The sequence below is a fragment of the Tiliqua scincoides genome, chromosome 8 (assembly GCF_035046505.1).
Source record: "Tiliqua scincoides isolate rTilSci1 chromosome 8, rTilSci1.hap2, whole genome shotgun sequence".
NCBI classification, from domain to species: Eukaryota; Metazoa; Chordata; class Lepidosauria; order Squamata; family Scincidae; genus Tiliqua; species Tiliqua scincoides.
Window position 1 is genome coordinate 45366384 of NC_089828.1, and position 23126 is coordinate 45389509.

The 23126-nt window shown below is 47.7% G+C and overlaps 1 protein-coding gene across 2 annotated transcripts in view; it reads left to right on the plus strand.

Moving 5' to 3' along the window:
* The first annotated feature begins 5769 nt into the window (after nucleotides 1–5769).
* The window catches only part of SLC6A4 (solute carrier family 6 member 4), a 48425-nt gene continuing 31068 nt past the window's right edge, over nucleotides 5770–23126 (plus strand). The window contains exon 1 of one of the 2 annotated variants that reach the window (XM_066636186.1): nucleotides 5770–6115. The gene's annotated coding sequence lies outside the window, so the exon portion shown is untranslated. The remainder of the gene's footprint in view (nucleotides 6116–23126) is intronic. The other variant, XM_066636185.1, reaches the window with a different exon arrangement.

The following is a 23126-nucleotide window of genomic DNA, read 5'->3' on the forward strand; positions in this document are numbered from 1 at the left end:
TCTTCATCCTACAAATGCTAATAACAGAGAGAGGAACAAGAGTACACACCCCTCACCTCTGGAAATCCTACTCATTCCCCAAATATCCCTGGCATTTGAGATGAGGTCCTGTGCTAGTCACTATCTCTTGGCTTAGCTTACCTCAGAGGAGGTAAGCACAGGTATTGTGAGGATAAAAGGAGGGGAGGAACCTTATACATTGCCCTCAGAGGAAGGGCAGTATTAAAAAGTATGGCAAAAGGGCCAAACAAACAAAAAGATCAAAGTATGGCAAAAAGATCAAAAGGTGGTGGAAAGAGGAGACTGGCCAAGATGAACCTTTGTCCCGTCTAGCAGAACAATTTCGAAGTGTTTATAACCATAAGCAATAGAAACTTGCCTTTTTAAACAAACAAAAATTGAGGTTCTCATAACCTCTGAGTTCTGTGCTTGACGCTGAACTCAGAACTTCCATGAAAGTGCTGGAACAGACCATAGCCCCGGATTGTGAAGCATTTGGAACAAACAACCTATAGAGAGGAATCATTATTTCCTTCCACTTTCTCAGGGGAGAGCACTACATTTAACCTTGTCACCATATCCCAAATTCTGAACACACACAAACATTGCTGCAACCCAAAATCAGGTTCAGAAAGAAGGATGGAAATTGAGGATGGAAATTTTGCACTGAATGCAAAATGGGGAGCTTGCACAATCCTTGAATTCTCACATCATTTATTTTATGCACAGAATGAGTTCTTTCCCTTCCCTGCCCTGTCCCTCTGGGGCTCCTAGAATTCAGGGATATATTATAGCCACACACATATCAAATATTTTGGATGTAGAATTAAAACATCTACCAAAATGCCCCGCAGGGATTCTGTCATCTATACCCAGAGCCTCCATGACTCAGCCTCAGTGTTCCTGGTGGAAGAAATGGACCCAGACACCAGTGAACAGTTGAGTATAAAGGTCAGTTAAATTCCTTTCTCAACTATCACTTGATTGGTAGGGTCACCTTTTTTTATAACACTCTCTTTCTGTAAAGGCAGCTCAATAAAGCAGGCAATAGCAGAGTATCACCTTGAGCCAGCAAGCCTCATAGCAGCAAAGGGCAGGTGCAAAAACCCCCTATCTGAGGGAGCAAGCTGCTTATATTGAATTCAGATGGTTTGAGAGAAGTTTTCCTATATGACATGAGGCCTTTGCTACTGGACCTGACTATCTGGGTTCTCCTTCTGGTCCTAGCCTCCTATAACTGCTGTTCCCACCTTTTTCCCTTGCCATTTGTAATTACAGGTCCAGCCTTGTCATACACAGATTTGACTCAACACAAATGGTCACTGCAAATGAGAAGGAATGTGCTGATCCCTGGAGAAGGGGAAAAATCCATCCCTTTAAAATCAGTTTAAAAAACTGAACAGTAACAATAGCCTCCTTAATGAGAGAGAGAGAGAGAGAGAGGGCAGCTGGCTGACAATCCATCAATCCTTTTCTCTCCAGGTGACCCCTCCTTCCCCCCCACCACTGAAAGAAAGGTGATCACTTTGCATTGGTGAAGGGAAGGGCTGAGTGAAGCGCCTTTCTAAGAGCTTGGAGGACAACTGATTGATGATTGTCTTCTTAATCTCTTATCTTACATCACGAAGGTCAGCAAGGCTGTTTTTAAATCACTGGAGCAAAGAAACTTTGTTTTTTAAATTGATTTGCTATAGTGCGTTTTTTGCCATCCAAGTGAGTGCTTGGAACAGAACCCACTCAAATAACGAGGCTCAGCCTGTATTATTCACCCTGTGGGGATTGCAAAAGAACTCTGAGGTTAAAATGTTCAAACCACACACCCTTGCGCTTCAGTCCATAAAAGTTACTAGCCCAGGGGTGACAAACCTGTTTCATACAGCAGGCCAAATAGCATTCATAGTGCCTTCTAAGGGCCAGCAGTGATGTCATTTAAGCAGGAATTGATGTCATTAAGCAGGTGATGACCAGAAATAAGCATGTTTTCTCACTTAGGAACTCATTAGCTGCAAATGCCAGAACAGAAAATATGCAAATCTTGATCATACTGTCAAGATCAGGGAGAGCCCAATTATCAGACAGGCCACCCTTTCAGCAGGGCTGCTTCTGCCCATGTGTCACTTCAAAGCTCAGCAGCTGATGGTTGTGCTCAAAGAGCCCAATTATCACGGGGTCCGGATCTAGCCCACAGGACTTACATTTGACTCCCTTGTACTGGCCTGTTAAAAAAAAGACTTTACTTATTGGCCTACTTACACAGTAACTTGTGTCATAGTTGAGCAGGGATAAAATAGAGGGGTGGGTAGAGAAATATTTGCAAAACCTCCCCTGGAGGAATTCATACTGGCCACCAGAAGTGAGCGACCAAGGGGCTTGTGAAAGAGCCTACCTCTCAAAATGACAGTAGAATTCAGCGAGCTATTTTTAGAATCCAGGAAGATATTTGCACTAAGTAGCCTGCATATATGCAGGAGGGAGGTGACTTTCTTTGCCCAGAAGCTCCAACCTCCTCCTTGCCACACCACTAACTGCTTTTAAGAAACATAAGTCCAACTCCTCCCAACCCATGGAATATTCCATCCGTTCTTTGGATCTTAAACTTATACAGTATTTTTACAAAGAATGAAATTTGGGCATAAAACCTCTTCCACCTACCCCTAAACACCTTTGGACCAGCCCCTTCAAATGTTGTGCAATAATCTGGTTTGTTGCATCTTGAGAGACTTGAGATTCACTTGCACGCGCTCTCTCTCTCTCTCTCTCTCTCTCTCTCTCTCAGAATAACTAGACATTGCTAGTTTAGGAGAGTGAGAACGGATCTGAATTTATAGTGTCTCTCTCTCTCTCTCTCCAAGAGAGCAATGTCTAGTTATTCTTTTAATCTTCTTCCATTGGAAACTTGCAATAAAAATACCCAGCTTTTTTATAGTTATAGTTTTACAGAGTTTTTCCCTCTAGGGTTGGAGAAGCAAAAGGTCATCTCATGCAACTCCCTCCTGGAAGGTAGAATCAACCCTCACAGATCACCCCGTGCCCAGGGCCAGCCCAAGAATTCCTGACACCTGAGGTGATACGTAAATACTGCCCCCCCCTGACCCAAAGATGTGCCAGCCCCTGCTCTCCCCTCTGTAACGCCGTAGCTTAGCATTTTTCTCTCCTCCATTCCACAATTCCTCTTCTTGTCTGTCTCGCACTTCCTTTTTCAATCCAGGGCATGGGAGGAAAGTAAGTGGACAGAGATGTGCTCCCCACTAATCTGCCACCTGAGACATTAGCTTCAGTTGGCTTCCTGGATGGGCCAGCCCTGCCTGTGCCCAGTCACTGCACAACCTCAACACCTTAGTCTAGAAGTTCTGCAGCACCACAGCTCACCTTCAGGTGGCGGCAATGGGCTGCCTCTCCTTCTGAAAGGAGCCACTGCCTGCTGAAGATGTACAGCTTTGCCTCTCTTGGGTCTCAGGTCTGCAGCTACCGATGAGAACAGCTCTGCAGAATGTCTCTTTCCCTCCCCGACGGCTGCCACTTTTCTGGGAAAAATAACCACTTAAAAAACATGGTGGTTTCCCCTTCATTGTCCTGCATGGTCATGTTTTGCTTTTGCCCAACGTAGCCTTTGCCCAGCTCCTTCCTGTTCTCCCACTTCCCATCTCTGCAACAGGCGACTCCAGCAACCCTGAGCATTGGGCAGCATCAGCAGTTCCTGGAGCAGCAATGAAGCCACAGGCATGGCCCCAAATTCCTCTTCAGTGCTGCAAAGGTGGAGGGGGCGGAAGGGTGCTCCTGCCCGGGTCGGAGGCCTTGGGCTGGCTCAGGCCTTCTCTCCCCAGTGTCCTGAAAGGGTCATCGTCCCAGGGAAGGGAGGGAGGATATGAGTTGCTTTTTCTTTGGGGGATGGAGCTTGGGAAAGAGAGGAAGTTTTGCTGCGATTAAAAGCAGCCAACTCAGGCTTGGGACCAACGTCTGTTAGGAACTTGATAACCAGGCTGACGCCTTTTCTTTTTTTGGGTGGGTTCTTAAACCAATGGGAGCGATGAATGAGGACAAAAGGTAAACAGGTTCTTTCTGCTGCTCTTCCCCCTCCTCCCCACAATTGACCTTGTGAAACTGCCTTCTAGTAGCTTCTACTCTGATTAGCAGTGGCTCTGCTGGAGAAGAGCCATTTTGCACCATTTTGGCCCTTCAGTGTGAGCTTCCAGGCATTGCATAGGCCCTTCTGCAGGCAGGCACTCCAACACTGAGCTCCTCATGGCACCACAGAAGGCTGTCTTATTCTGAGTCAGTCCAGCTAGCTCAATGGTACCTGCGCAGTCCGGCAACATCTTTCCAGGGTTTTTAGGGGGGGGGGTGTCATAAGAATGTAAGAAGAGCCCTGCTGGATCAGGCCAAAAGCCCATCTAGTCTAGCATCCTGTATCTCATAGTGGCCCACCAGATGCCTCAGGGAGAAGAACAAGAGTCCTGTATCCTGGTGCCTTCCCTTGCATCTAGCATTCTGAAAAAGCCTATTTCTAAAACCAGGAGGTTGCCCATACCCATCATGGCTTGCAACCTGTGATGGACGTTTCCTCCAGAAATCTGCCCTATCCCCTTTTAAAGGCTTCTAGGCCAGTTGCCATCACCACATCACATGGCCGGGAGCTCCACAGGTTAATATTTTCTCTGAACCTTGGTTCTGGTGTTGTGTGAGAGGGAAAAGTACATCCCCCTATCCACTCTATCCAGCATAATTTTGTATGTCTCTATCATGTTCCACCTCAGGTGCCTTTTTCTAGACCAGGCGTGTGCAAACCCTAGTCCGGGGGCCATTTGCAGCCCTTGGGGACCCCCAATCCGGCCTGTAGCCCCTGGCCCATCGGAGACTGTCGGAGGCCTTGCCGGCCCACAACTGCACCTCAGGGGCTTTTTCCTAGACAGGCGTGTGCAAACTCTGACCTGGAGGCCATTTGCAACCCTCGGGGACCTGCAATCTGGCCTGTAGGGAGCCCCAGTCTACAATGAGCCCATGGCCTGTCGGAGACTGTTGGAGTCCATGCCGGCCCGCAACTGCCGGTATGACTGCCAGACATTATCTGCCAGTCGAGTTAGAGCAAGGCCTTTTATAGTCTGCTTTTCCCTGGGCATTATTTTAACCACCCCCCACATTGCCTCTGAAAAGCTTATGTCTCCATGTGTTTCTGGCTTGGTCTGTATGTTTTCACTGCGCAGGAGGTGTGTGGCAAACAGTTCACAGTTCTCCATGCCTGTGTTATACTTCTCATGTGTACTATAAAAAAGCTCAGTAAAATTCATTCATTCACAGCAGTTCCCTCTCAGGCCAGGCATCTTTGTGCCTTCCTTTGCCAGCCCTCCCAAGAGATGCAGCCAGTGGGGTCTCCTGTGTGCCCAGCAGGTGTTCCCCCACTGAGCTCCTTGATGTTGCCCCTGCTGGGTGGGTGCAGGGTGGGTGCTGGGAGGAGCTGGGTGGGTGCAGGGTGAGGTGCTGGGGGGTGCAGGGTGGGTGCTGGGAGGAGCTGGGTGGGTGCAGGGTGGGGTGCTGGGGGGTGCAGGGTGGGTGCTGGGAGGAGCTGGGTGGGTGCAGGGTGGGGTGCTGGGGGTGCTAGGTGGGGTGCAGGGTGGGTGCTGGGAGGAGCTGGGGGGTGCAGAGTGGGCGGGTGCCTGGCCCCTGCCTGACCGCACAACGACCCCCTCCTGCCCCCATCTCCAAGCTCCCGCCTGAGCCCAGCCCGCCTCCCCTCCCCCTGCGCTCTGCTTCCCCGCGCAGCGAAGTTGGAGGCGCGGAAAGTTTCTTGGGCTGCAGGAAAAAAAAGAAGGCGCAGAAGGGCAGGGAGGCAGGTGACGTCGGAGGTCCTTCCCGGCTCTCGGGCAGCGGATCGTCTGGGCATCTGACCATGTGAGGCGGCGGTACAAAAAGCCTCCCCCGGATGCCGGGTGGCCCAGAGGCGCCCCAGCTGGTGGAGGGCGCGGGGGACACGCGCCGACGCCAAAGAGGAGGAGGACAGACAGACAGACGGGCTGCAGCACCCGCGGAACGCCCAGGTACTGGCTTGGCGGAGGAGGAGGGGAAGGAGGCTGGCTGGTGCAGCCCCGTGCCAATCTGCAGCAGGCGTGTCTACTCAGAAGTAAGTTCCATCGTGTTCAATGGGGCTTACCCCCGGGGAAAGCGTCATAGCCTTGCAGCCTGAGAGCCCTAGCCTATGCATGTCTACTCAGAAGTAAGCCCCCTTGTGTTCAGTGGGGCTTACTCCCAGGAAAGTGTGGATGGGATTGCAGCCTGGGAGCCCAAGCCTAGGCATGTTTACTTGCCAGAAGTAAGTCCCCTTGTGCCCAGTGGGGCTTACAACCGGGAAAGTGTGCATAGGATTGCAGTCTTGGCGCGCGAGTTGAGCCACGTCGATTTGCGCGGGAGAGCCCAGGTGCGCGCACAGCCCCCCCCCCAAGCCCCTTGGATAGACTGCTTGGAGGAACCTCGCCTCTGCCTCTCAAGTGTTGCACGTCTGGCTGCGGGCTGCTTTCTTACTCCCTGACCCGTGTTGGGGATTAAAGGATGGGGGCGACAGCAGGGTGCGGTGGGGTGGGGAGGCAAGGAAGGCAGGTGAGGCAGAGCCTCCCCACTGGAGTCCTTGTGAGGCACAGCCTGCCCACCAGAGTCCTTCGAAAAGTGCAGCCGCAGTGTGAGGTGCCCAAGCACCCACAACCCATGCACTCTGAGGCAGAGCCTCCCCACTGGAGTCCTTCGAAAAGCACTGCTGCTGCAAGCACCCACAGTTCACGCTCTGAGACAGAGCTCCCCCCCCATTGGAGTCCTTCAAAAAGTGCTCTGAGCGTGGGTTGTGGGTGCTTGGGTGCCTCACACAGTGGAGGCAGCACTTTTTGAAGGTGGGGAGGCTCTGCCTCACCTTCCATCACCTTCACCACTGGAGTCCTTCAAAAAGTGCAGCTGCCTGTGAGGTGCCCAGACATCCACAACCCATGCACTCTCAGGCACAGCCTCCTCACAGGGGTCCTTCGAAAAGCGCAGTGTGTGGGGTGTGGGTGCTTGGGTGCCTCACACAGCAGCGGAGGCACTTTTTGAAGGACTCCAGTGGGGAGGCTCTGCCTCACCTTCCTCCCCACCCTCCACAAGTCCCTGAGAAGGAGAGACCTAAGAGGCAGAAGTTCTGGAGAGCTGGTTGCAAAACTTGAGCATTGGGCCTTTCCTTCACCTCAGAAAAGTAAAAAAAAACTTGACATACAAATAATAACAAATTATTGTTTTATTTGTGTTGCATGTGCCATCTGGAACATTTTGTCCAATAGTAGTAGTAGTAACTTTATTGTCATTGTGCTACAGCGCAACGAAATTCATGCACCTTTGAGATACAAGCATAAATATATACTGCAGTTCCAACAATCACACTCTACACACTCACCCACACATTCTATACAACATGCATCATAATATAAAAACAGTATAACAGACCATAATGCCCAGGAGCATGGTAACAACTATATCGCCTTAGTCAATGTAATTATGGCTGTAGGATAAAAACTGTTCAGGAGTCCTGTGGTGCGTGCTCCAATAGTTCTGTATCATCTACCCGAAGGCAACAGTTCAAAGAACTTATGAGCCGGATGGAAGGGGAGATGTATAGATGTCCTCCAAAGTTGGTAGATGAAGGTTGATGATGTGCTGCGCAATCTTAATAATTCTCTTCAGAGCTTTTTTGTCCCCTGCAGAGCAATTTCCGTACCACACCAAGATATCATAGGTTAGGACACTCTCAATGGTGCAACGATAGTAAGACACAGGCAGCTGCTGTGACGAATTTAACCTCCCAAGCTTCCTCAGAAAATGTAACAGCTTTTGTGCCTTTTTTATCAACATGCTGGTGTTAATAGTCCATGAGAGGTCCTCTGTGTTGTAAATACCTAGGAATTTGAAACTAGCAACCCTCTTCACCTCCTCACCATTTATGTATAATGGTGTGTTACATCCCTCTTTTTCCGGAAGTCAGTCATAAGTTCTTTAGTTTTTTTGATGTTAAGTGAGAGATTATTTTCTTTGCGCCACAATAACAACTTCTGTACCTCCTTCCTATAAGCACTCATCATTCCCGCTAACAAGCCAACAGCCCGCTAACAAGTTAGCAAGAGGATCTCTTTGTAGCAGGGCGCTCCCTCACCTGAATAGGTGAACAAGCCTTTTTTTCCACAACACACAGAAGGGGCTTCCATCCCCTAGATTTCCAGATATAAGAGCCAGCTTGCAGGAATCATATGAATGTTATTACTGCTCATGAAAGGACTAATCCTCATTCAGTAAATGAATGAAGCTCACTGAAGCATGTAGGAATATATATGCACAAGTGTGAAATAATGATTGGCATAGTGTTCATCTACTTTTGTTTTTTATATTTTAGATTTTCATACCACCCTTTCTCCAAGGAACACAGGGTAATTCCTCCCCCTCCTTTTGTCCTCACAACCATGGCTCATGAGGTAAAGGGAGGAAGTTTGTACTTGGGCCCAAGGTCAAAAAGAAGGCTCAAGAGCCAAAGGAGGAGGGCCAGAAATTTCCTAGGATCTTATATTTTCTGATCTCACCTGGTGTCGACACCCATGTGGGATGCTGGGTGCACAGCTGCTGCCACCTAAAGCCAGATGTGCTGGGCTAAGGAATGCCTACATGATACTCCTTAACACAGTGTCAAATGTAGGAAGACACGAGCAGCCCAATCCTATCCACACTTTCCTGGGAGTAAGCCCCATTGACTCTAATGGAACTTACTTCTGAGTAGACATGTATAGGATTGGGCTGTAGCTTGCTGCAGTAGCTCTTTTGATGCTCTGATACAGTAGCTCTTTTTGATATGTAGATCGGCTTGCAGTGAAGGAGAGTATAGGAGCTCAGGGACACAGCTGTGGGGCTACAGTTGCTGCAGAAGTATGTTTTGGTGCAAACAGGACACTTTCCATTCTAGTGTGAGCTTAAATAGGAGGATGCTAACATTATGCAGTGATTTTCTATATATAAAAAGTGATTTTCTAGTGCATTTGGTTTACTGTATGTAGCTACTGATGCTACACAGGCAGGTAGACCTGGGCTCTGCATGGCTCCAAAGACTTTTCCGGCTGTTGCCACCCTCCCCCTGTGCTGTTTTGCCCCCTCTCCACCCATGTTCTGCTCACCCTTGTCACCACCCTCCCCCACTCTGTTTCATCCCCTCCCCTCCCAGTTTGGGAAGGGGCCCAAAAGAAACTTTGTACCCCCTGATTCCTCTTGGTGACTCTGCTCACAGTAACCCTGTGAGGTAGGTGAGGCTGAGAAAGAGAGGGACTGGCCCAAGGAATCTTCACTGCTAAGTGGGGATTTGAACCTGGATTTTCCAGGTCTAAGTCCAATTCCTGAACCACGACACCATCCTGACTCTCTTTATGAAAGTAATACGTTAAATATGAGATATCTAGAATGACAGGTGTGTTTATTGGTTGTTGATGACATAAGGGAAAGAAATTGGATGGCTCAGGAGGGAGAGAAGTGATGTCTGGGGGTGGTGGACAAAAGCATGTTCTGATGTTCCCTCTCTTTTCTCAATTCAAGGCCATCAGTGTACATGATAATTTATAGCATCAGCAGGGAAGACTGAATGATTCCTGTTTGACTTAAGAATGTATTCTAAGGATGAACTGAGATGATACTTCCAGGGACCCTTGTTACTGCCATCCCTCAGTTTTCTCTAAAATGTTCGATGCTCAGTTTCATGGGGCAAGTGGCATAGCTAGAGAGGGTGCAAAGCACTAAGTTTTGCAGGGAGCCTCACTGCGCTTGCAAGCAACCCCCCTTCATTGCTATTCCGGGTGGGGGAAGCAAAACAGGTGAATGCCTCCGTTTTGCTCCCCCACCCAGAATAGCTCTGAAGGAGAGGGGGAGGGGCCGCTTGCACACCACAGTGAGGCTCCCTGCAAATCTTAGTGCTTTACACCCCTCTAGCTATGCCACTGCATGGGACGAGGGCTTTTCCCTTCTCCTGATTTCACTTTGTTCTTAGGACTTTGAGACCTGGTTAATTGATTGACATGTATCATCCTATGTCTGCCCCCACCAGATGTTGCATCTTGTTGGTACAGCTTTGCATCACTCTCTTTTTGTGGTGTGAAACTGACAGGCTGTCCTTGAGAGTCAGTTGAAAAACTGGGATTAAACTTAGACTATATGTCTAGCACGCAGATTTCTGTGTAGGAGGGGACAGCCCACACCACCGAAGCGGCAGCTTCAGAATTGCCTTTCAGTGCTAAATTTTGCTTCAGTGACAGACTCGTAACAAGTTGTTTGAACAATCATAACCATTCAATAGGAAATTGCCACGTTATTTGGGCTGCATTAAACTCTCTCTCTCAAGCAGCAGTACCATAGTTTACTCTACAAGTAACTTCAGCAGCAAAGTACTCCACCTCAGTAGAGGCAGAAGCACAGCAGTGAACAGAAGTTGCTCACCTTACTGAGTTTCACCTTGATCTACCTATAATTGAAATAATTGAAAAACAGGAGTCTCGTGAACCAGACAAATGGCTCATCCTGTTTCACCTGTTGAATCCACTGCCCAGAATGTAGTGGTGGCCACTGATTATAGAAATGAATTAGGCCAGTGGTGGTGAACCTATGGCACGCGTGCCAGAGTGGGCACTCAGAGCCCTCTCTGTGGGCATGCGCAGCCACTGGTGAACCTGGGAATGGGGCAGATGGGTCAAAAGCCCCAGGCGCTGAGCCAGTCAGCCTGGAGAGGGGCGCTGAAGCTGCAGTCCCCCCAGCGAGTCACTTTAAATAAAATGGAGATTTTTTTCCGAGCTTCCGTGTGTTGGGGAGGGCGGGCTGTTTCCCTCTGCCTGCTGAGCTCACTGCCCTTCTCTCCCTTCGCTCCGTTGCCGCCCCACCTGCTCCATGTTTTCTTTTCCTTTTGAATTTTGCCCACTCTGCTCGGCTAAGGTCCGTGTTTTGCTCCCAAATGGCTCAGGGCAGTTCACTGGCTGACCACCAGCCAATCATGAGTGCCCTCCTGCAGCCTCATCTCCTCAACCATTTTGGCAAAAGGGCCACATCATCTCTCTGACACTGTGTTGGGGACCTGGGGAGAAATAATTAATTTACATTTCAAATTTGAATAAATTTACATAAATGAATATATTAGAGATGGAACTTATATGAATGAATGAAGGTCTTGCAATAACTCAAGGACTATAAAAGGCCTTGCACAAAGCAAGACTGGCCTTTCCTTCTCTGCCGCTGCTGCATCACAGACATAAACAGCAAGTAGTGGAGGGAGCCCTCGTCCCACAGCTCACATCAGAGGCTGAACAGTTGGCCATCATGCTGAGAGCACTTGTGTCGGGCCAGCGTGGGCTCCAACAAGTCTCTGGAGGGTCAGAGGCTTATTGGAGACTGGGGGCTCCCTGCATGCCGGATTGGGAGTCCTTGAGGGCCACATGTGGCCCCAGGACTGGGGTTTGGGCACCCCTGTTCTAGAGGAAAAGTTCATTAGGTTACAAGTAATAGTAGGTAAAAGATGTTAATGTATGAGTTGTTTTTTTAAAACTAAAATCTCAGTATTCAGGTTAAATTGCCGGGTTGGCGCTTTGCGATAAATAAGTGGGTTTTGGGTTGCAGTTTGGGCACTCGGTCTCTAAAAAGTTCGCCATCACTGAATTAGGCTGTTCCTTGGAGAATAGGGCTAGCCACAGTTGTTAACTAAAAGAAACCTCCATTTTCAGAGGCAAACTACCTTAGTGCTAGTTGCTGGGGGAGAGCTGTTACCATCTCATCTTGCTTATGAGTTTCCCAGAGGCATTTGACTGACTGCTGCTGGAGACAGGATGCTGGGCTAGATGGACACGTTGTGGTCTGATCCTCCAAGGTTCTTCTGATCGTCTTGGGGTATCTGTCTGTGATAGTGCCACAGTCTGCACTGGGTGCATAACAGTGCAGGCTTGGAGCAAGTATGCCATTCCGTTTAACTCTGAGGACTGCTGAAGGTAGGGCACCTGGTCTTCTTGGAAGAAATGTCCATAATTTTTCTACTATCCATGTATTTGTGGGGCCCTCCAGCCACTTCCAAGACTGAATGCTGCAAAGTTTGTTTGTTGTGAGAGTGCCTTAGATCCCATCAAAAGTCAGTTATCCTCACGCTGGGCATGGCCTCATGCAAAAAGAAACATAGACATAGCAAAAAGAAGAAGAAGAAAAAAGAATTTTGCCCCAAGGGGTCTGGAATGCCCACTGATGAGAAAGGAATGCAGCCCATAAAAATAAATAATAACCAATAGCAAGTGCTGTTGTGGAATGTTGAAGTCCTGCGCTCTGGTTAGGCAATTGGTTTTGCAGCCTGCTGTTTCGCCTGAGACAAGATGCAACAAAGCCAGTTCTCTGCTGTTTGTGTTTTGACCAGGAAGTGATCACTGACCTAAAACATCTTGAAAGCTTAAACCTTCTAGCACAGGGGTGCTCAATAGGTGGATCGCGATCTACCGGTAGATCACGAGGCAAAATGAGTAGATCGCGGAGTGCTGACCCCCCCTTCAGGTGCCTCTGGGAGGAAACGCCGGGAGTAAGGCCCATTGTACTCAATTGGGCTTACTCCCAGGTAAGTGTGGCTAGGATTGCAGCCTCACAGCCTAATCCTAGGCATGTCTAGTCAGGAGTAAGTCCTGTTATACTCAGTAGGGCTCAAGGTACACCAACATACATTGTACACATAAATGTTATATGTTATGATGGCGTGAACATTGTAAAAAAAACTCTGGTAGATCTCCGGGCCTTGCTGGGTTTCAAAGTAGCTCTCGAGCCAAAAAGTGTGAGCACCCCTGTTCTAGCACAAAACCAACATGGCTCCTCGTATTCCAGTGGGGTTTGAAATGTGAGGAAGGTGGGCAGTCAGGGGAATTGGCAAGGGAAGAGAAATATGTCTTAATTGTTATTACTACTATTATTAAGAATATTCTTATGCTGATTTATGTCAACAAAAAGTTGCAAGTGCTTTACACCCGTAAACAGATTAAGAAATTGTTCCTTGCCTCCAAAGCTAATAGAAGATGCCGTAGACACCAGCAAAACAGCCACCAGAAAAGAGGTTCTGCTTGGGTTTTGGGGGAGGGTTGGAGGAGTAGGGGGACCTTCTGAGAGATTTCAGGGCAGTAGAGAGAAGCATAAAGGTGGGCAACGCGAGAAGGAGGCTTGCATGGAGTGGAAAGATTTGGAGTGTGAGCAAACCCCATCCATGCATTTAGGGGGTGATGGGGAGAAATGGAGGCATTTGTCTGAACCTCTGCTAACTGGGCATTAACTGCCTCTCTCTACTACCCAGAGTCTATAGGTAGGAGACCGCCTTCTCCTCTGTCCCTGACCCCCAAGCCTCACTTCTCCAAAGCCATCCCTCCAAGAGCCTCTTCTTTCTTCACCTTTCCTGGGCCCACCCACTAATACTTTGCCTTCCCTAGCCCATCTAACTAGGCAAAGAGGCACCTTTTAAAGTGATGTTCCTCTTAGCAGGGCAAGAGTAGTCCCTCTGCACCCCAGGAGACCATCTTCTCTGGTGGCTGTTTGCTGGTGTCTTCTGCAGTTTTTGTTAGCTTCTGAGCCCTTTGGAGGCAAGGAACCATTTCTTGATTTGTTTAGCTCTGTAAAGCACTTTGCAACCTTTTTTTTCAGTGAAAAGCAGTAAAAATTCTTAATAGTAATACAGTCATTAGAGGTGGGAGAAAGCGGTGATAACAAAATAAAAACACAGCACTGTTTTCTGCACTTCTCATTTTTGTAAAAAAAGAAAGCACTGAAATCTGCAAAAAATAAAACTGTTTTGTTTGGTTTTTATTTATTATATTAATGGGGGGTGCATAGATAATATACCACACATTTTGTTCTTGTCCTTGCTGTCGGACCCTGTGGGAGAGCATTGCAGAAGCCGGTGAAAGTGCTCTGAGGACCTGCAAGTTCCCAGGCTTCAAATGCATTTTAAAAGCACCATCTGTCTCCTTCCACAGCAAAGAAGTTTCCTTTTGCCAATAAATCTCAGAGTAATCCCCACTCAAGCCTGCACAAACTACATACCATGAAAGAACAGCCAGGCTGTCACAGACATTTCCAAGCCAGAAGGGCTTCCTCCCTCATACTCTGATGCTGGCACATCAGTGAATGCGAAGTTAGCTGCAATACAGTGCAGGCCCATTACGGGATCAAGGCCTTTGGGTCTTTGGTGTGGAACAGTTTTAACATGAACATAAGAACAGCCCCACTGGATCAGGCCATAGGCCCATCTAGTCCAGCTTCCTGTATCTCACAGCGGCCCACCAAATGCCCCAGGGAGCACACCAGATAACAAGAGACCTCATCCTGGTGCCCTCCCCTGCATCTGGCATTCTGACATAACCCATTTCTAAAATCAGGAGGTTGCGCATACACATCATGGCTTGTACCCCATAATGGATTTTTCCTGCAGAAACTTGTCCAATCCCCTTTTAAAGGCGTCTAGGCTAGACGCCAGCACCACATCCTGTGGCAAGGAGTTCCACAGACCGACCACACGCTGAGTAAAGAAATATTTTCTTTTGTCTGTCCTAACCCGCCCAACACTCAATTTTAGTGGATGTCCCCTGGTTCTGGTATTATGTGAGAGTGTAAAGAGCATCTCCCTATCCACTCTGTCCATCCCCTGCATAATTCCCCTCAATCATGTCCCCCCTCAGGCGTCTCTTTTCTAGGCTGAAGAGGCCCAAACGCCGTAGCCTTTCCTCATAAGGAAGGTGCCCCAGCCCCGTAATCATCTTAGTCGCTCTCTTTTGCACCTTTTCCATTTCCACTATGCCCTTTTTGAGATGTGGTGACCGGAATTAGATGCAATACTCCAGGTGTGGCCTTACCATCGATTTGTACAACGGCATTATAATATTAGCCGTTTTGTTCTCAATACCCTTCCTAATGATCCCAAGCATAGAATTGGCCTTCTTCACTGCCGCCGCACATTGGGTCGACACTTTCATCGACCTGTCCACCACCACCCCAAGATCTCTCTCCTGATCTGTCACAGACAGCTCAGAACCCATCAGCCTATATCTAAAGTTTTGATTTTTTGCCCCAATGTGCATGACTTTACACTTACTGACATTGAAGCGCATCTGCCATTTTGCTGCCCATTCTGCCAGTCTGGAGAGATCCTTCTGGAGCTCCTCACAATCACTTCTGGTCTTCACCACGCGGAAAAGTTTGGTGTCGTCTGCAAACTTAGCCACTTCACTGCTCAACCCTGTCTCCAGGTCATTTATGAAGAGGTTGAAAAGCACTGGTCCCAGGACAGATCCTTGGGGCACTCCACTTTTCACCTCTCTCCATTGTGAAAATTGCCCATTGACACCCACTCTCTGCTTCCTGGCCTCCAACCAGTTCTCAATCCACGAGAGGACCTGTCCTCTAATTCCATGAAGCTGATCCTCTGCACAGCCCCCTTTGAATGATGGTAATGGAATATATGTGCAAGAGGAATAGAACACACATACGTTCACCAGTGACGAGTCTATATTAATGGTATGGATGGACTTAAAAGAATAGATGTGGAGGAAGCCACCTTTAGGTTTTAGGCTGATTTTTCTCCTCTGTTTTCTTCACCAAAGTCCCCCCCCCTTTTTGGGGGGGAGCTAGGGAATGAGCAACAGTTTTGGTGTTGCAGCCATTAGTTTGAGGGATTCCAACCAAAGGTAGTGAAAGCACTGGATTTGGTGTCTGGATTGGGACTTTCCATTTTGATGACTTTTAAGCCATGTTTCCTGTGCAGCAGAGAGTAAGGTCAGAAAACAGACTATACCTGGGGAAACATCAAATATCAGCAGCTGGGGCAGGCAGGAGGAAGGAGTGGGGCATCAACTGTAGAGCGCAGCATTTATGAGAACAGTCTTAAAGGGTAGTGTTTTACATGGCAAGCCTTTATATTGACTCATGCAAGTAAGAAAAGAGGGCTTCTAAGCATGTACAGAGTGCATGTGCAGAGTGCCTCTCCCCTCCTCATTACTGAGTTAAATTGCAGGCAGCTCTCACACAGCTAGGGTTCCTGAGGAAGGACTTACTGATGAAAGGGTGGCATTCCCAGGCTGGTTTTCTTCATTCCCTGGCACCTCTGTTTGTAGTTATAACTCTGGCATTCGAGGCTTCCTGAGTTTCAGGTCCATTCATATCGCTGCAGTATCTTTTTTCTGAGTGCCAGAGCCAAAAGGCCTTTCTCTGGACGTTCGCCATCTCCAACTCCTTCCAAGGGTTAAGCAGCACTTGTAAAAGAGCAGCCGCCAGGTTGGCCGTGGTTTCCAGGTTGTATGGTTTGTATTAGCGCTGCTGGTTCTTCCAGCTGTTGAGAAAGAGCCAGCCCGCCCATGTTTGCGTAAGAATGACCTTTGCATCGGCTGAGAACAAAAATAGATAGTAATGAACTATTATCCCTGATGCTGTGTGTGTGTGCTGCCATTGCTGGAGAGCTCCTACAGATGGACAAGCAAAAGATGGGCAAAATCCTTGGGTTGCTGTTTGCTGCCAAGAGTTTGGGGATCGCTTGTGTGCCCATCCTTTTTAAAGCATGTACACATTGACCATTAAAGGAACTAGGGCAGGGGTCAGCAACCTTAAACACTCAAAGAGCCATTTGGACCCATTTTCCAAAACCCTTTTGACACCTAAAATGAAGATAACACTGCATATATAGTTTGTTTTTTTTTTTTTACCTTTATGCTCTTATAGGTCCCATTTTTATAAAGTAGCCCCCTCTTGTAGCTTTTAGTTAGTTTTATCATACATTCTTGTCCTGTGTTTTCAGACACCTGGTCCTGTATGGTGTTTTGCCTGATTCCAAGGCCATTCTCTGCCTGGAGAATTATGCCCACTTTAAGCAAATTAGCTCCCCTTTCCCCCAACAAATGACCCTGCTTCTGCCCTGCAGTCCTGCTGGACCCCACCTCCAGGGTAGCTCCCCTGTTCAACCTGCAGAGGTCCTCTCTCCTGCCAGCAGCCTCCCACCACTACAGCAGACCCTGGATCGTCAGCAGGTCTTGGGCACAGCAGCCGCACTTCAAACTCCAGTGTCTCTAGCAGTCCCTTAGTCACAAAGTCAGTCAGAGTATCCAGGGCCGAGTCCAAAGTCAATAAGCCAAGTCACAGTCCAAGATCAGATTCCAAAGTCAGTCAAATCAGTCAGAGTATCCAAGTCAAAGTACAAAGTCAATAAGCCAGGTCAGATTCCAAAGTCAACCTGCACTCCTTCTACAACCCACAAACCCTTCCTGCCTCAGGTTTTCTTATATCACTGAGGGCCCTATTGCCTTCAAGTGGCTGCAGCAGCACACTCTGCTGGATGCCCAGGCTTACCCTTAAAGGGGCCACTGCTGACACCACATCTACCTCCTCACCAGATCTTCCTTGATTCCAATACAAGTGGGGGGGGGGGAGCAGATCTCTATACAGACCAGTGCAAAAACAGGGAGAAGGTGCAGGGGGGGGGGAGATCTCTATATAGATATCACAGCAAGACCATGGCAAAACCCCTTGCACACAGAACCAACAGATGGAAGTTGGGGGGGGGGGCAGATCTCCATACATACCAGTGCAAAAACAGGGGGAAAGGTAAGTCAGCCCCAGTAGAGTCAACGGGACTCACTCCCAGGGGAGTATATATACACTGCATATATAGTTTGTGCTCCCCTCTTATAGGTCACAGTTATATAATACACTTCCCTCTTCTAGGTCCCACTAAAAATCAGGTCCAGACCCACAGTTGGAGAACAACTGTTTTAGATTGTGCACAGGTGAACTGCTTGTGAAGGATACTGTCATTCTTTACTGTCATTTACTTCTGTACTTCTGTAAATGCCTTTCCACACAATACTACCTCTGAACAAGACCACTTAGTACTACTTAACACTGTTCACAAAGGTGCTCCTGAACAAACAAGCTAAGAGTTCAAAACTGCATAAAATAAAAAGCATACTAACAGTGATTACTTCCCAACAATGAAATATGCTTTGATGCTACATATACAGTATGTTACACATACAGTATACAAACATATACAGAATACCATCTGGTGCAGGGGTCTCCAAAACCCGTTCAAGTTTCCAAGTGAAGGAAATGGAGCAGTGAGCATGTGAGTGAGTGACGGGGGAATGCTGAGTGGGCAAGCTTGAAGGCTGTAATCCTGGGCACACTTTCCTGGGATTAAGCACAATGGGACTTACTTCTGACGAGACACACACAGGATTATGCTCTGAGCTTTGGAGGAGGACAAAGCAGCTGCACTCAATTGCTTGCTTTTGCCGTGATCATGGGGGGAAACAAATGAAGGAAATGGGGCAGTGAGAGGGTGAGTGAGTGACGGGGGAATGCTGAGTGGGCAGCTTGAAGGCTGTAATCCTGGGCACACGTTCCTGGGAGCAAGCACAATGGGACTTACTTTTGAGGAGACACGCACAGGAGGACTGAGCAGCTGCACTCAATTGCTTGCTTTTGCGCTGCAGCTCGGGCAGGAGGGAACGGGCGGTGCGGGCTCTTTGGGCAGGAGCTGCTCCGCCAGCCCGTTCACGCCCTCTCCTATGGGGCGCAGCCACAGGATGCGTGGGAGCTGCGCTAGTGTGCTCAGGCTGGTGAGGGGCAGGTGCGTTGCGGGAGGGGTGAGCCCCTCCCTCCCACGGGTTGGCCCCGCACGGAGCCGCAGCAGAAGGCTGAAAGAGCCGCTTGCGGCTCCAGAATGGCAGGTTGCCGACCCCAGAACTAGGGACCTCCTGCCCACCTCTGTCATGGGCTATCTGCACCGTGCCAGTTTGAAAACCGATTCTGTCTGCAGGGAAAACCTTGTGTCAGTTTCTTGGCCTGCCTCAAACATGTCAGCTCAGAAATCACAGAGACAAATGACAACGGTCAGCACCTTAATATCCACATGTTGAGGATAAGCTGAGATTGTAGCACTTAGTTGTGTACCAGCCACCCAGTATCCAACTGCCGCTCCATTTCTCAAATTGTAAGTTTACCAGTGCAGAATCACAGCAGAACTTTGTTGTATATCACCAGTTTAGAACAGATGCCTGTAGTCGTGTTCAGAGCTGGGGGGGAGGGGTTAGAAAGAGAAAAAGGAAAGAGCACCCTTTTCAACTTTCCTACATTCCTGAAACCTTTTTCCATTGTTATATGGTGCAAAAGGGCTCAGGTTCAGAGCTGGCTTTATTGTTATACAGCAGGAAAGAGGAGTTTTCAGAACAGTGAGAAAGGGGAAAGGTGACCTTTTCCCACTTTCCCTCACCTGAAACCTCCCCATATAGTCAGGGCTGGCCTTAGGAGCTGCAGGGAGCAATTGGAAACATTTTTGCGCGGCCCCAGGGTCACAACCAAGGTCTGTAGAAACTTAGATATAGCAATAAAATGTATTATAGACTTTATATCTCTATGGTAAAATAGAAAGCAATCAAAATATGCGCTTAAAAAGTGAATGTGAGTTAATGGGCCAAATGGATCTAAGCACTATTTAATATAAAATTGCATACATATAAACCTAAAAGTAAACAAACAAAATGCGTAGATTTCCTTTGAAAAGTCAATAGTTACAAAACCACTTGTTTTAGTGACTTTGAAATACTTTAGTAAAAATATTGATTTTATTTTTGTTTAAAAAAACTCTCAGTTGTTGTGCATAAATTACCCTACCTTCGGCATGGGGCCTAATTGAGAGCAATTGGTCTAATTGGTTTAAAGCAGACCCTGCATTTAGTGCAAGGACGGGAAACTTCTAGGGTTATAGTGTGCATCTCCCCCAACCCTAACCGATATCCAGAACATAAGAACAGCCCCACTGGATCAGGCCATAGGCCCATCTAGTCCAGCTTCCTGTATCTCACAGCAGCCCACCAAATGCCCCAGGGAGCACACCAGATAACAAGAGACCTCATCCTGGTGCCCTCCCTTGCATCTGGCATTCTGACATGGCCCATTTCTAAAATCAGGAGGTTGCACATACACATCATGACTTATAACCCATAATGGATTTTTCCTCCAGAAACTTGTCCAATCCCCTTTTAATGGCGTCCAGGCCAGACGCCATCACCACATCTGGATGCTGACCATAAGTTGTTAGGAACTAGAGGAGGCTAATTCCTACTCCAGTGGCCACATTTTCATAATGTCCTTCAATGGACACCTCAACATTCTGTAGGCATTTCAAAATTGGCACCTTAGGTGTTCTGTTGATCCTGGAATCTCACTTATATGTCAAAATGTTTGGGGGGTTTAAAGTATGCTCTTTGTCCTATAATGTATAAAAGACTGTACTTCTTGCCTGAGAAGCCCCTCGAGTACCTTATTTAGAGGTGAGCCCATTTTGCTTCCAAATTGAGAGTCACTTAGTCACTTGGGTCACTGTTGGTATTGATGATGATGATATGTTGATTGTTATAATACTGGCTTTCTTCACAGGTTTGTTTGAAGGATTACTGAAACAATGCATGTGAAGTTTGGAACCCATTTCTTTCTAAATTGTCATTTTCGTATATGGCCCCATGTTCCAGAAGAAATCACATACTTACTGTTTATTGTAGGGCAGAACATGACTAAGCTAGGAGTTAAAAGAATAGGAAAAAAAAGTCTAGCTCCATCTTGTAATAGACATCCTAAGATTTACTGTTTAGTGGCCATCTTACTACAGGCATGAATAAAAATAAGTGTTTTTGTTACTATAAGCCAGGGGTGTCCAAAGTTTTTGGCAGGAGGGCCACATCATCTCTCTGACACTGTTCTGGGGGCCGAGGGAAAAAAAGAATAAATTTACATTTAAAATTTGAATAAATTTACATAAGTTTACATAAATGAATATATTAAAGATGGACTTATATGAATGAATGAAGGTCTTGCGATAGCTCAAGGCCTATAAAAGGCCTTTGAAAAGGTCAACAGGCATGCGGATGCGGGAGAATCCGTGGACATTATATATCTGGACTTTCAGAAGGCGTTTGACACGGTCCCTCACCAAAGGCTACTGAAAAAACTCCACAGTCAGGGAATTAGAGGACAGGTCCTCTCGTGGATTGAGAACTGGTTGGAGGCCAGGAAGCAGAGAGTGGGTGTCAATAGGCAATTTTCACAATGGAGAGAGGTGAAAAGCGGTGTGCCCCAAGGATCTGTCCTGGGACCGGTGCTTTTCAACCTCTTCATAAATGACCTGGAGACAGGGTTGAGCAGTGAAGTGGCTAAGTTTGCAGACGACACCAAACTTTTCCGAGTGGTGAAGACCAGAAGTGATTGTGAGGAGCTCCAGAAGGATCTCTCCAGACTGGCAGAATGGGCAGCAAAATGGCAGATGCGCTTCAATGTCAGTAAGTGTCAAGTCATGCACATTGGGGCAAAAAATCAAAACTTTAGATATAGGCTGATGGGTTCTGAGCTGTCTGTGACAGATCAGGAGAGAGATCTTGGGGTGGTGGTGGACAGGTCGATGAAAGTGTCGACCCAATGTGCGGCGGCAGTGAAGAAGGCCAATTCTATGCTTGGGATCATTAGGAAGGGTATTGAGAACAAAACAGCTAATATTATAATGCCGTTGTACAAATCGATGGTAAGGCCACACCTGGAGTATTGCATCTAATTCCGGTCACCACATCTCAAAAAGGGCATAGTGGAAATGGAAAAGGTGCAAAAGAGAGCGACTAAGATGATTACGGGGCTGGGGCACCTTCCTTATGAGGAAAGGCTACGGCGTTTGGGCCTCTTCAGCCTAGAAAAGAGATGCCTGAGGGGGGACATGATTGAGACATACAAAATTATGCAGGGGATGGACAGAGTGGATAGGGAGATGCTCTTTACACTCTCACATAATACCAGAACCAGGGGACATCCACTAAAATTGAGTGTTGGGCGGGTTAGGACAGACAAAAGAAAATATTTCTTTACTCAGCGTGTGGTTGGCCTGTGGAACTCCTTGCCACAGGATGTGGTGATGGCGTCTAGCCTGGACACCTTTAAAAGGGGATTGGACAAGTTTCTGGAGGAAAAATCCATTATGGGGTACAAGCCATGATGTGTATGCGCAACCTCCTGATTTTAGAAATGAGTTATGTCAGAATGCCAGATGCAAGGGAGGGCACCAGGATGAGGTCTCTTGTTATCTGTTGTGCTCCCTGGGGCATTTGGTGGGCCGCTGTGAGATACAGGAAGCTGGACTAGATGGGCCTATGGCCTGATCCAGTGGGGCTGTTCTTATGTTCTTATGTAAGGCTGGCCTTTCTTTCGCTGCTGCTACCACATCACAGACATGAAACAGTAAGCAGTGGAGGGCGCCCTCACCCCACAGCTCTCACAAGAGGTTAAACAGTTGCATCGGGCCAGTGCGGGCTCTAGCAAGTCTCCGGGGGGGGGGCAGAGGCTCACTGGAGACTGGGGGCTCCCTGAGGGCCGCATTGGGAGTCCTCGAGGGCCACAAGTGCCCCCAGGGCCAGGGTTTGGGCACCCCTGCTATAAGCTGTCAGTTCTGCAACTTTAGATCCTGGGTTGTATTATCTCTATAACTTGTGATTACAAAAACTATTTTTAAAAAACATCTTATGCTGTGAGCTGCATTCAAATTTAGAAAAATAGGTTATTTAAAAAAAGATCAGTATGTATTTTTCTACCCAATGTATCTTTCCTTTGTATTCCCCCAACCTACATATGTACCTTTGTACCTATCCCCATATCTGAAATTAAAAAAAAGATCAATATGACCAGCACAAGAGTAGACTAGCAGTGGTGATGCCCATTTTTGTAGGACCTTAAGGATGAATAAAACAGGGTAGGTAGGAGTGGGAGACTGTGGATAAACGAAACTACAGGCTAGGTGCTGAGAACCTAAGGTCAGCCCTGTTGGATCAGACCAGGTGAGTCATGTTTGGCAATTGGTACTCTAGTTAGCTATCAGGGCTAATAATGTCTATCAGGAACCCTCTCTTCCTATTTGCATTTAACAAATTCTTTTTTAAAGTCAGCTAAGCTGGCAGACATCACTGCATCTGGTGACAGTGAATCCATAAAGAAATCCTCATTTAGGGCACAATCCTAAGCAGGTCTACTCAGAAGTAAGTCCTACTGTGTTCAATGGGACTTACTCCCAGGAAAGT